The following is a 14598-nucleotide window of genomic DNA, read 5'->3' as shown; positions in this document are numbered from 1 at the left end:
AGAGACAATCCACTGAGAACAGTGCTGTCTGAGAGAACAACTACTGGAAGAAAGTCAGTTTGGGGTTAGAAATGGGGACCTCAGCTGATTTCTTGTAACAGCAGAAGTGAGATTTCTAGATCTGATCTAGATTTGAGCTGTGGTCATGATCCTCAGTGGTATGAAATGGGTTCCATTTCGAAGTGACTTTCATCCAAAGAGCCTCCAGGTGTGGCTCTCTAGCCTTCTCAGGAACCTAGAATACTACCTAGAGTTCTATGAAACATTCTCTCCGCACCTTTTTTTTCCTCAGCAAACCCACTGAAGTGGTTTTGTCCCCACTGTCTGGTGATAAAAAACAGCAACAGTTCACAGCACATCTGGGATCTGAAAGAGATGTGTTTACATTTTTTAGGTCTCATTCACTGGCTGTCACCCATCATCTTATTTTGGGGTGAAAATCACTCAGGCTGTTAAAATAATAAAACATACTAGTGTGAATTGCATGAAACACACACACACACACACACACACACACACACACAAAGATTTAATAACTTCATCAACAGCAAAGAAAAAAAACCTGTTCTCTGCCACTATAAAAAGTAGTCAATGTCTCTTTCCAGACAATTTCTTACCCCTGGTCATAAATACATGCTTGTGTCTCTGTTTTGCAAGCATAGGAAACTGGAATCATAGCCCCCTTGCTCCTTTCAAATCAAATTAAAGGGAAGGAAGGAGAATAAAAGAATAAACATAAAAAACAACACCTTCATAAAGATTTTAAAGCCAGACTGCCTTTGAGCTGCCTTGAAGGTTACTTTAAGTGCCTTGTAATACCCAGTTTGCAGAGGTTCGGCTGTACCCTGGGAAAGGAAGAAAGGCTGTTTATACAAGATGTTCTTTCTTGTCCTTTACTACATTGGTTATGCTGTCATGGGTTTCTTCTTACCAGTTCATCTCATGCTAGAAGAGAGAACCCTAAACTTAGAAATCCTCACACCTGTGCATGTTGGGGTTTTTGTTTGTTTTGTTTTTAATGGAAAATGTCCCTGGTGACTGAAAATCTATACAGAATTTTCATTTCAGTGGTATCAGTCACCCAAACAGTGGAATTTAAAGTGGAATTCGAGTCTTGCTCGAATTATAACAACTGTTTATTTTATGCCCTATGTATGCCCTGCACTTGCCCTCACTATCTCTGATCTTCATGGTAATGGTTTAAGGTGGATCCCATTCTCAAGTGAAGAACTTGGGGCCTCCAGGAAGTTACATGCTTTGCTCAAGATCTCAGAGAACAGCTTATGGGTTTTGTAGAGACAAAACTCATTGTTTTTCAACTCTATCACATATTATCTCTAGCCCCCTATAACATCACCAAAGAGCAAGTGAAAGCATTATTCTTTCAAGGACCTATACTTTCTCTGTCTCTCTATCTGCTACTGTCTGTCTGTCTGTCTGTCTGTCTGTCTCTGTCTCTCTCTCATCCTCTCTCTCCCGTGTGTGTGTGTGTGTGTGTGTGTGTGTGTGTGTGTGTGTGTGTCATTTCCCACTGAAATCATGGTCCTTTTGGAATAGAAGATGATCAGTAAGGACTTGTCACATAGAATCTCATCCAATTTCTTACCTTGACCCTAATATCAAACCAGTAAACAAATAAATCCATATTTTCTACATAATGTCTTCATTTTCCTGGGCCTTATTTTTTCATCTACAGTGACAAGGAGCTTTATTTTATATGTTTCTATTTAAAGATGCCTTATTTAATACATATTCTTGATTTGTTTAAACTTAACTGATCACCAATCCAATAGGAACTTCATTTGATATGTGCGCATTCTGCACAAGGCTCATCATAACCTTCTTACCTTCTTGCACTTGGTAACATCGCATTACAATATGCTAAAAGTTCATTTGAAGCAGGAAAAAATCACTAAGGAAAGCATCAAAAATAGAAACACGATACTAAAGAAGCTGAAGATTGATCTGAATAGGAAAGTGGCATGTCAACTCATTCAACCTTGGCCAGGAATGTGTGTGCAGAGACTGACTCAAATACCTGACATTTTATACATGTTCAAGAATGACTGCAACAGACACATGAGTATCGATTTAGGATTACAAGTACTTTTATGCAAGGTTAATGAAAATGGAATCTATGAATAATCAAGACTCACAACACTGTCATATGCTATACTGCTCAACCCTCAGGACAACCCCATAAGATATTTCATCAGCATTCTACAGAAAACAAAAATGAGAATTTGAAGGTAGAATGGGTTTCCTAATGACAGGATTGCTTAATGGTGAGGATAGGATTTAAACATGGCCAAAATAGTCTTAGCTCCACGATGCTGTTTTTGTGTACTGTATTGATTCTTAGAAGAAAAACTCAAATATCCTGAGTGAGGTAACTCAATCACAAAAGAACACACATGATATACACTCACTGATAAGTGGATATTAGCCCCAAAACTTGAAAATCCCAAAATACAATTTACAGACCACACGAAGAAGAGAGACCAAAGTGTGAATGATTGAGTCTTTCTTAGAAAGGGGAATACAATACTCACAGGAGGAAATATGGTGACAAAGTATAGAGCAGAGACTGAAGGAAAGGCTATCCAGAGACTGCCACACATGGGGATCCATCCCATATGCAGTCACCAAATCCAGTCACTATTGGGGATGCCAAAAGGTGCAAACTAACAGGAGCCTGATATAGCTGTCTCATGAGAGGATCTGCCAGAGCCTGACAGGTACAGAGGTGGATGCTTGCAGTCAACCATTGGTCTGAGAATGGGGTCCCCAAAGGAGGAGTTAGAGAAAGGACTGAGGTAGCCCAGGAGGTTTACAACCCCATAGGAAGAACAAAAATATGAACCAACCAGATACCCCAGAGCTCCCAGGGACTAAACCACCAATCAAAGAGTACACATGGAGTGACCCATGGCTCCAGCCACATATGTAACAGAGGATGGCCTTGTCAGGTATCAATGGGAGGAGAGGCCCTTGGTCCTGTGAAAACTCAATGTGCCAGTGTAGGGAATGCCAGAGCTGGGAGGTGGGAAGGAGTGGGTGGGTGGGTGGGGGAGCACCCTCATGGGGTGGGGGCATGAGATGGGGGTTTTCCATAGGGGCTACCAGGAAAGGGAATAACATTTGATATGTAAATAAAGAAAATATCCAATAAAAGAAAAAAGAAAAAAAAGAAGAAGAAAAGCTCAAGTCTGACCCACCCCAATTCTCAGTTTTCCTGATGGTTCCTGCTCCCTGACTAATCTGATTGTCTTTTCTAACCTCCATTCCTCTAGTCCCCACAACACCTTCCCTACAATTGAACAAATTCACTCCTCTTTGTCTTCTGCTGCTAAATTCTGCTGCTGGCTTCAAGCGCTTCACTTACATGCTCTCCAGCAGGCAGCTAGTCCACATGAGAAAGCCAGTTGGTAGCTTGGTGCTGATCCAGTCTGCCTTTGTTATGTTCAGCTCAGACCTGGAGAAGATCAGTGATCTGACCAATGTTTGTGAGAACCAGACAACACTTAAACCCAGACCTGAGGACCATGAGTGATTGCCTCCATGATTCATTTGACATCCCCTTACTTCTCCAAAAAGTTACCCCTGGTCTCAGAGCAAACAATTGAAACCATGGTGGGGAGGGAAGAAAACAAAAACTAGGCAACCCCCTCCGTTAGGTGCTTTCAACCTTTTTCAAAAGAGCTTTAGAAAGGAGACAAAGTTGATGATTGTGTCTGTGGGCCAGGCATCCTCCTGTACTAACAGACTCTAACAAGCCAGTGAACAATAATAGCACAGAACCTCCAGTCTATGAATTTATACAGTTCCTTTCATCTCTAAGTCTCAAGTCTCCTTCTAGACATTATCTCACTCTTCCCAGAGCACCCAGTAGAGAGAGACCAAATGAATGTTGTACCCATCTTATTGATGTAAAAATTCAATTTCAGAGGCATTAAGGGACTTTCTTAAAAAAGCCAAAGCTTTGGACTAACAAATCTAAATCTTTAAGGACTGGGAATGGGGAGGATACTCAGACAGCAAAGTGTGTGAACTTTAAGTATAAGGACCTGAGCTGAAGCCTTAGAAGCCATACCTAAAAATGCTGGTCTAGTGAAGAGTACTTATAAGGCCAATGTTAGTGATGTGGGATAAGGTAGATAGATCCCAGAGGCTTATTAGTCAGCTGATAGACTGAGTCAAATAGATAAGATCCAGGCCACTTAGAGAGACTATCCCCAAAAATAATGTAGCTGATGTCTGAGAAACAGCACCCACCAATATCCTCTGGCATTCATGTCCATGCATGCCCCATACACATAAACATTAAGATACACACATGTGCGTACACACACACACACACACACACACACACACACACACACACACACGTCTTTTCAAGTTCTGTTCCTTTTCACATAAATAATTGTCTAGAAATGAATTAATGAAACTAATATTAGTGAAAATAGAGGATTGCTACTTATGGAAGATTTTCCATGTCAGTGTCTTACGTAAAGCATCTCATTGATATTTGGCATCTATACTATAAACTGATAATTATAATCTTTGTTTTATAGGCATGATCATGGTTCTAAATGGTGAGCATCAGAGGCAAGACCTGATCATGGGTCTCCATGACCTCACAGCGGGCTTCATTAATAGAAATTCAAAAGTGCCTTGCTGGAGTATACACGAAATGAACATCTAGCAAGAACAGACTATGTGCCAGCCTCTGGGGCTCCTAAGGCAGCAAAGGAGCTTCTTCCAGGAGTTCACACTCATTTGAAGAAAGAAGAATAAATGAATGACTACAAAATATTCGATTATATATTCAGCTAGCACAGTCTCTACAACAGGCACTGTATTCTGTGCTCACTGTGCATCATGATCCAAGGAACAGTGTGCCCAGCAACCTGTGGAGGATCAAAAAGAGGTAGGACCTTGAGTTCATGTACTGTGTCTTGAAATCTATTCCAAATCCAACACAATACTATCTAACATATTGAGGTTCATTTTAACATTACTAAATATTTCTTTGTAAAGTTGCTTTTCTTCTTTCCATGTTTTTTTTTTTCCGGGAGATTTCAATTTGTTCTCCCTGTTTACTAGCAAATACAAATGACTCCCAACGCACTGAAACTATGCCACTAGAGTGCACAAGCTCAATTTAAAAGTATCTGGCCCAAAGCCAATTCCATTAAGACTACTTTGATTCAATATCTTCAGTGTCTTCCAAGCACTAGTCTGAACTGTACAAGAACTGGGAAAAAAATGTTAGGAAAGATAAATTATTTACATCCAGAAAAGTTAGAGCCATGCCCCAGAATAGTCACAGGAAAGCCAGCAGATAAAACCAAGAGGACTAAGTGTTATGCTCCATAAGGTCTGAGTTTCTTTCATAGTTGCACATAAGAAGCGCACACACACACACACACACACACACACACACTGACACACACACTGACACACACACACACACACACACACACATGCACACACACACACATATAGACTCACAGACACACACACACACACACATATAGACACACAGACACACACACAATCACACACACATACACACACACACACACACAATTTGATCTGATAGATTCCAACTCATTTGGTCTATACTAATGAAGCACAAAATGACAGCTAGCCTCATGGCTCTCTGTGAGAGCACAGACAGGAGCAGGCTTTCCTGTGGATCCTGTTGTCTGATGCTCTGTAAGCCAGCCTGGGCCAGCACTTCCTATCTGCCCTATTCCAAAGCCTGAGAACTGCTTTTTAGTGACACTCTTAGGAGTGACCTCTACTTGCTCCCTAAAATTTCTTGAATGACTATTTACATTTCTTTGACCATGACGTTTCTAAACTTAGCACTATTACCTTTAGTGTTGGATGACAATTGCTAAACAAGGATTTCTCCATGCCCATGGGAAAGACAATGCACTGGCTAGCATGTTTTTCTTCATTGCCACAGCCTGGCAAAAATAACACAACAAGTGAATCACCACATTTACCTATATCCAAGTTCTTCATGTGCCCCTCTCCATCTTGAACCACTCCAAGAGCCTTGGCTTTTCTGCCTCTCCTACTATCAGATTCAAGTAACATTTATTGAGAATATACTATGTATATTTCAGGTTCACAAATGGTATTTATTCATATCCTCTGGATGTCCCTGAGAAGTACATTGTTTATGACATGGTACAGATGAAGTCCCCAAAACTGAGGGGTGGGGGGATGGAGGAGAGAGTAAATAGTTGAGTGGAGAGGATCTATCTTCCCAAATCAAAACTCCAGACTCCAACCTCAGTACTCTGTCTCTTAATGTGAATCAACTATCTTCTGTAACCACTCAATGCATCAAGGGGAGGAATTGAGACACCAACCCAGTCACAAAACCTCTGACATACAGTTTGTCCTGCCTACAGAATGTGCTGAGATTGCAGTCTAGCTTAACATCCGAAAAAAATCCAAGTTCATCTAGCAACTGATGGAAACAGATGCACAGTCCCAGAGCCAAATATGTGGAGTTCAGGGAGTCCTTCTGCAGAGGAAGGGGAGGATGGATTGAAGGAGCAGAGGTGTCAAGGATACCACAAGAACAGGGCCCATAGAATCAATTGACAGGGACTTAAGTGGACTTACAGAGATCAGGGAGCATGTGCAGGTCTGACCTAGGTTTTCTGTATATGCATTATGTTTGTGTACGTCAGTGCCCTTGTAGGATTCCTAATAGTGAGAGTAGGGGATGTCCCTGACTTTTTCACCTGCTTTTGGACCCCTTTTTTCTCCTACTGAGTCACCTCATCCAGCACTGATAAGAGAATATATGCCTAGCCTTATTGGAGTTCGTTAATGCTGTATTTGGTTGATGCTCCAGGAATGCCTGCTCTTTTCTGAGGGGAGAGAATGGGGAGATACAAGGGGAAAGAGAGGATGGGGAAGAGAGATTGGGTGAGGCAAGGGAGGGAAAACTGCAGTCAGGATGTAATATATGAGAAAAGAATGATAAAAAGAAAACAACAATGTTGAACAAATGTCTCGGTGGTTGGGGCAGGAAAGAGATTAAGATAAAGAGAGAAATGAAGAGGAACGAGGGGTAGAAAATACATTACAATTTTCTCCATTCCAGGGGCCCACCCCAAAACTACTGAATAGACTCGACCAATTCTTAGGCAGTTTGCCCAGCTGTTTCTGTCAAGTGAAATTTATGAGCCACTGCAGGACACCACATGTAGTTTCATCAGAGACAAATTCCTTCTCTGCAAACAGAATGTGTAGAATGGATAGAAGAGAGAACACTTGCTTGCCACACCCCGGTACCCTTGTTTTCAGGAGTGTCCTTTGTAGAGACAGTTTTTGAGAGAAGTGAACACACACATCCCACCACTGATGTTAATCAGTAAATACTACTATCAGACCCTTTAGTGGGTGACAGAGTGGCAAGAGAAATAGGTACAGTTCTTTCTCCATGCTTATAAAATAATACTAATACATGGACGGTAATAGGATTGTAATTGTGAGGGGAAGTCAGTAGGGAGATATATACAAGGATACTACAGAAAAGAGATGGGAATGCCTGTCTTTAAATGACATTTCTGCTTATGTCCTTCAGGCAGGAGCATGGGAAATTGGAAGAAACGGAAGGGCAAAAGCAGACAGAGACTATAATATTCTGTAGTTGGCTTTTCACATGGATTTTAAAGATTCAAATTCAGGTCTTCTTCCTTGCAGAACAAGTGCCCATATCCACTGAGCCATCCTTGCAGCCTTATTTCATTTTAATATATGGAATTTGGAGGGATTTGGTGATTTTCCCCCAGCTTTCTCCATCAATGGCATATCAATGTCAATTCAGTTCTCTTTGGACTGGTCAAGTCATCTTCGGGTACCATAAAATTTTCTCAGTATAAAAGCATGAAACAGATGTCAATAAATCAAATCCACTTCACGTTCTAAGGGGTCAAGTAAATCTGAAGAAAATGCTGACTTTGGCACTGCACTGAAGTGGACTATCAAGTCTTCCAACAGTTAAAATTATGGTCCTGGCAATTATGATATAAAAAAAAAAAGTCTCCTCCTTACCCTCAGGCTCCCTCTTCCTCTACTTGATAGCTCATTGCCCTTCTCCAATTTCCAACATAGCTGGCCCCCTTTACTCAATTTATGCAGAATCCCTCATCCTCTTACCATCAAACCCTCCAGCCATCGCTTCCACCTGGGCATCTCTCTACTCATTGGCTTCCTAAGGCAGACAGCTAAGTCACTCTTACTTTTTCTGACATGGCTAGCTCCCAGACTTCCAGTCCATATGCACCAAATTCTTCACTATGAACTGTGGCCTTGGCTATACCACTTTCCCATTCACTGGCCTCTATTTAGTTTCCTTGCCTGAGACATCATGACAATCTCAGTGTCCAACAACACCTGGTCCACACTCTATCCATGCCTTCCCAAGTGAGTTACCTGTGGAAGTCCCGTGCTTGGTTTAGTTGACTAATGCTTTTACCTTCCAGGTTATTTTCTATGCCTCGGAAACATCAAGAAGTCCTCAGTGAACCCTAAAGAACATGATTAGGGATGTTGTACCACCCATTTACCTGGAACCCAATGCAATACTTAACAGGTTAACAGGTATCCAAAGATATACCTTTAATGAAGAAATGAATGAGCATTGTTTTTTTAAAAAGCACAAGAGATGTACAACAATGCCAAGCAACCAGAGCTTCCAGGGACTAAGCCACTACCTAAAGACTATACATGGACTGACCCTGGACTCTGACCTCATAGGTAGCAATGAATATCCTAGTAAGAGCACCAGTGGAAGGGAAGCCCTGGGTCCTGCTAAGACTGAACCCCCAGTGAATGTGACTGTTGGGGGAGGGTGGCAATGGAGGGAGGGATGGGAGGGGAACACCCATAAGGAAGGGGAGGGGGGGGGATGTTTGCCCAGAAACCGGGAAAGGGAATAACACTCGAAATGTAAATAAGAAATACTCAAGTTAATAAAAAAGAAAGAAAGAAAGAAAGAAATACTCAAGTTAATAAAAAATAAAATAAAATAAAATAAAAAGCACAAGAGAATGAATGAATGTTGGAAGATCCAGCAACTCTGAAGCCTCTGGGTGCATGAGATTAATTTTGTCTTTCATTTTCTATACTTTACAACATATAATGTCCTCCCAACATACACTCGCAGTTATCTTTTTCTCTCGTAGGGTACTGGGTACTAGCCTTTTTTGTTCCAGATACATACTCTGTGTCCTATTTCTCATTCTCCAGAACCTAATAGGTATGCAATACAACATCAACCAGCAACTCAAATTTTAGTGACAATGATGAAGAGCTAGTTTTCTTTTTTTTTGGAGCTGGGGACTGAACCCAGGGCCTTGCACTTGCTAGGCAAGCACTCTACCACTGAGCTAAATCCCCAACCCCGCTAGTTTTCTTATATCTCATCTCTTCCTATAGCTTAATCTGACTCATCTACTTGAGCTCTGCCTTTTCTACTTGCATAACATCACCCTCATGTCTCCAAAATCACACACACACACACACACACACACACACACACACACACACACACCTTGGAAAATGATAAAGAAAATCATTTTGGGAGTGTAGAATGAATGACATGTGATTTATATAGTTGAAATATGTTAATATAATCTATAATCTATTCTTGATTTAGAAAGGCAAGAAACGGAGGGACACACAGGTTAAACACCTGCCGTGAAGTTGGGCAACTGGTGAGGGATGAAGCCAGAGCTTGGGTTTTGCTGTTCTTTTCTTATCTGTCCATTCATTTATTCATTGAACAAATATTTAGAGTACCTAGGACGTTCTGCTTCCAGACTGTATCACTTTGGGGTGGAATCATTCATTTGGCAGACATATCAATTTTGTTGCTTAGACAAAGCGAAGGCAGGAACCAGAGGATTACAGAATAATTGACTCCTCATCAGGAGAAGGGGAGGGGTCGGAAGGCAGCTTTTAGTTTCTGGTGAGACCTATGAGTGGAAGACCATTCTTCCAATGGAGCTACCCTCCTCCGTAGCTCTAGGTTGAATGAATTGCATGAATTGAGGAATGAGTGAGTGTCGAGACTTGTTTTATTGGTATTTACAAAAGTAGGTTTTAAAGGATCAGCGGTTTGCAGATTCCATTTGGGTGTGTCATACCCACCTTTCATTCATCGCATCCAAGTGAGGCTGGGGCATGCATCAGTGAGTAAAGATTTTGAGCAGGGATTTGGAGAACCCAACCCTCCTGAAGGGGGTGGCTGCTGAGATTGTCGTTAATTATTCTTCTGCTACTAAGGTGGCAGCGAATCCTTGGACAGGGATTTACCTGACTATTCCAAATTCCTACAGTTAGGTGTTTATACCTATTAACCCTTTTGAGCTGTGTTCAATGGGACTGGTGCTTTAAAAAGGCTACGTACATTTCAATTACTTCCAAACCAACAAGCCATCGTCTGTTATCTCTGCACAGGGTAAAGGCTGCTTTATTCATTATTGCTTCATTCAGTACCAAGCCTGATAACCAGATGGATGCTAAATGAGATTTTGAGTGTCTTAGTTACTTTCCTGTTGCTGTGACACAAACCATGGTCAAAGGCAACTTAAGGAGACACGTGTTAGAGCTTACAATTGTGGAGGGGTAGATGTCTTCAGTGGTGGGAAAAGCATGGCAGCAGGATGAAGGAACAATAAGCTGGCAGATCACATGTCAAGTACACTCAAGAAACAGGAAGTATGAACCAGAAGTAGTTCACAACTCTTAACTCTCAAAGGCCAACCTCCTACCTCCATCCAGTGACATGCTACCTCCAGCAAGCCTCCACATTCTAAAAGGTCGTGATCTCTCCCAAATAGTTCTGCCAACTGAAAAGCAAGTGTTCAAATATATGAGCCTTTGGGAAACATTTTTTAATTCAAACTACTGTAGTAGAAAACAAAATAAGGACTGATAAAGAAACACATCTAAAGATGTCTGTTTTGGTTTTAGAAGTCTCTTGGATAGCCTTGGCTAACCATTCAGAAGAGAGTTCAAATGTCTAGGATTAAAATTTTAGTTAGGTGGTCTTTGGGACTAAAAGGGAACACCATCAGTTCAAATTAGCAAGCTTCATTAAAACTAAATTATACATGTTTATACAAGTAGTTACATATATATATGTATATATACATATATATGTATGATAATGTTTTTGTTACTTCCCCTTTTATGACTAGTACCTAATATGATGTCTTGTGGCTTTCCCAGGCAACCTTATTGTTATTTTACATATCTGTATTTACCTTTCTAACCCTTCCCTGAAGAGCCTGCTCTCTTTTCCTGTTTGCTCTGTCTCATCACTTGTATTAGTGGAATGAATGAAGTGATCTGGACTTGAGGCTGGAGAGATAGCTGGACAGCAAGGGACCTGCTCTCAACATAGCCCATAGAATCAACTAAGCTGGGCTCATAGAGGCTCACAGAGACTGAAGCACCAATCACAGAGTCTGCATGGTCTGCACCACATCCTCTGAATATATACTGTGGGACTGGGGGTGTCTGAATCTTTTGCCTGCTCTTGGCACCCTTTTCCTCCTCTTGGGTTGCTTTCTCCAGCCTTGATATGAGGGTTTGTGGCTAGTCTTGTTGTATCTTGTTATGCCATGTTTAGTCAATATCACTGAGAGTGCTGCTTTTTTCTGAAGAGAAACAGAAGAGCAGTGGATCTGAGGTGGATGGCAGGGGTGGAGCTGGGAAGAGTGGAGGGAGGGGTCTATTGTGGTTAGGATGTATTGTATAAGAGAATAAATAAAATAGGGAAGAGAGAGAGAGAGAGAGACAGAGACAGAGACAGACAAAGAGACAGAGAGACAGAGAGACAGAGAGACAGAGAGACAGAGAGACAGAGACAGAGACAGAGAGAGAGACAGAGACAGAGAGACAGAGAGACAGAGACAGAGACAGAGAGACAGAGACAGAGAGACAGAGAGACAGAGAGACAGAGACAGAGAGAGACAGAGCACTGCTCTCCCAGAAAGTTCTAATGAGGTTCCCAGTACCCACATTAGGCATCCCACCAGCTCCAGGGAATTTGACAACTTTTTCTGGCCCCAGAAAACACACACACACACACACACACACACACACACACACACAGAGAGAGAGAGAGAGAGAGAGAGAGAGAGAGAGAGAGAGAGTACTCTGGCATGTCTTACTCTATTGGTCCATCTATTGGCACATCTTATTCACTGAGACTCTTACAGCATCCATATTCTGTTCATGGAAATGGAAATAATATTGTTTATTTGTCCATATTATGGTAAGGATTAAATTAAATCAATGAATTAATTAAAATTTAAATGTATTTGCAAATCACATAGCTTACAACTGTTCCAATGCTACAATAAGAAGGAGATGCTTTCAAGATTTCAAAGAGCTCAGAATAGCCATGAAACTCCCGGCCTTGATCAAGCAGTGATTGGCTTTCTGTGAGCCATGTTCATGGTAACATACTTCCGCTAATCAATCAGTTTTCTACTTAGGTGTCTTGATATGTATTAGTTGTAAGTATGTGGGTGTGCATATGCCACGTGTGTGAGTAGTTGCAGAGACCAGGAAAGGGCACTGGAGTTCCAGCTCTGTAGGAACTGGGATTACAGACAGTAATCCCACAGAGCCACTAATATGCAACTGGGAACCTAAATCTGGTTAATACTCTTAAAAGAACAGTAAGTGTCATTAACCTCTGAGCCATCTCTCCATCTCCAGAGTCCACATTTAAATAAGGGATGCTGGAATGTAGATCTGAAGAGAAAAATCTAAGTTGCCATTGTCAAAAGCTACAGTGATGGTGTGAGATATGACTGAATCCTATCTCTTCACCAATCTTTATTGAGCACTTTGTGTGTGTGTGTGTGTGTGTGTGTATGTGTGTGTGTGTGTGTGTGTGTGTAAATTTCAAGATAAAATAATAAGAAGCAATTAATATTAGAATTATCTCCTAAAATGTTATCTCATGGTCTACTTTGCTTCCCTGAGCCTCAGTTTCTCTATCTGCCGAGGAAGCTGCTTGGGAGACACATGCTCAAGGTAGTTTCCACTATGACCTTTCGCATCTAATAATTCTCTAATGCCAAAGTTTAAGCGGTAAATGTAACCCCCCCATACACACACAGCCCACATCTGGGCTATTCTTTTTAAGAAATAAAAATCCCTCTGTTGGTTAACTTAGCCGAATAACAATATCTGAAGATAATCTCTAAATTTCGTTTGTGCCTCGGGAATCCCAAATGATGTCATCCCAAAACAATGACACTTAGACCATTCGTGAATGACTCTACCACATTTTCCTGCATTATCCTCAGTGCAGTCCTCTAAGGGGGTATTATCGACACATTTTACCAGAGAGATCATATAATCTTAAAAGGATTAACCTATTTGCAACCCTGAAAGGAATTAGCTTGGCAAAGGCCTAAAATCAGATCTCCTGTTTATACCCTCTCCCCTCCCCTTTCAAGTGCCTTCATGATTGCGACTGGGAAAGGCGGGTTCAGGGACCTGGAATTTAACCAAAGAAGCTAGTAGACCAGGCCAAAAGCCCACAGCTCCTCTTCAAGCGCCGAGAATCTTGGAATGGGTTAAGTCCTCTCTGGCTCAGTCCCAAGAGACATTAAATTCACCTGTACTTGCTCTGAAATAAATCAGTGTCCCTTTCTGCTCCGCTGTTGTCTGGAAATAATGCAAATGCCAGGGCCTGCACTGTCTTTGTGCTTCCCTAGAAGGATGCACATAATAAATTGTCCCTTAATACTGTTAAAGAGACATTTTCCTCTTACTCAGGAGCTTTTGAGGTTGATCACGGCTACTCACCCAGCGAGGAGGACATGCGTCTTGTCACTGGGCCCACTTACTCCTGTGGCCTCTCATTGCTCCTTGGCTTCTCGTTTTATTAGGTTCAAGGATATGTTCTCCAGCCTCTTTGTTGAGGCACAGGAGTGGCTGGTAATCGAGATGGGTTCTCTTGTTTGTGCTTTGAATTTGTTTCACGTGTTTGTATGTTTATTTATTCGGGTGTTTGGAAGCTGAGGGAAAATGGTCCATGCCATTCATCATTTGGAAGAATGCCAAGCGGTTTCCACAGAGGACAGAAGGCATTGGTCTCCCCTGCAGGAAGCCACTGCTGCTCCTTAATTGTTTGCTGGAGGAAGAATCAAGGGTAAAATTTAAAGTAAATGGCTGGCCATCTTGCGCTAATTCATCAAAGCGTGTTTCGAGTCAGTAGTCAGAGCATGCATCAGCCCCTGGCGCCACCAACTTCCACGAGAGTGGAAACATTAGCAGAGCTCCAAGCAGACGAAATCCTTAGGAGGCATTCAGCAGTGCTTGAAAAGCAAAGGAAGAAGAGACGGCGATTTCTATGCATACTCGTGCTCCGTTTCCCACATGGGAAACACCAGTTGTCTGTGACCTAGTTATCAGAGAGAGGAAGCTGGGAAGAAAACCCACAAAGCAGTTTACTGTGTGAATCCCGTATTCCGAGGCACCCTGTGTGCTGAGAAAATAATTAACATCACCTACTTGACTCTTGTCCTTTTG

At 41.7% G+C, this 14598-nt stretch overlaps 1 long non-coding RNA gene across 1 annotated transcript in view; it reads right to left on the bottom strand.

Annotated features, from left to right (window-relative positions):
• LOC116912065 overlaps positions 1-14049 on the bottom strand; it is a 113460-nt gene extending 99411 nt beyond the window's left edge. Inside the window, exon 1 of the long non-coding RNA XR_004389419.1 lies at positions 13873-14049. This is a non-coding gene — a long non-coding RNA (uncharacterized LOC116912065). The remainder of the gene's footprint in view (positions 1-13872) is intronic.
• Positions 14050-14598: the final 549 nt, after the last annotated feature.

The sequence above is a fragment of the Rattus rattus genome, chromosome 1, assembly GCF_011064425.1.
Source record: "Rattus rattus isolate New Zealand chromosome 1, Rrattus_CSIRO_v1, whole genome shotgun sequence".
In the NCBI taxonomy this organism is placed as follows: domain Eukaryota; kingdom Metazoa; phylum Chordata; class Mammalia; order Rodentia; family Muridae; genus Rattus; species Rattus rattus.
This window is presented reverse-complemented; position numbering and strand designations above follow the sequence as displayed.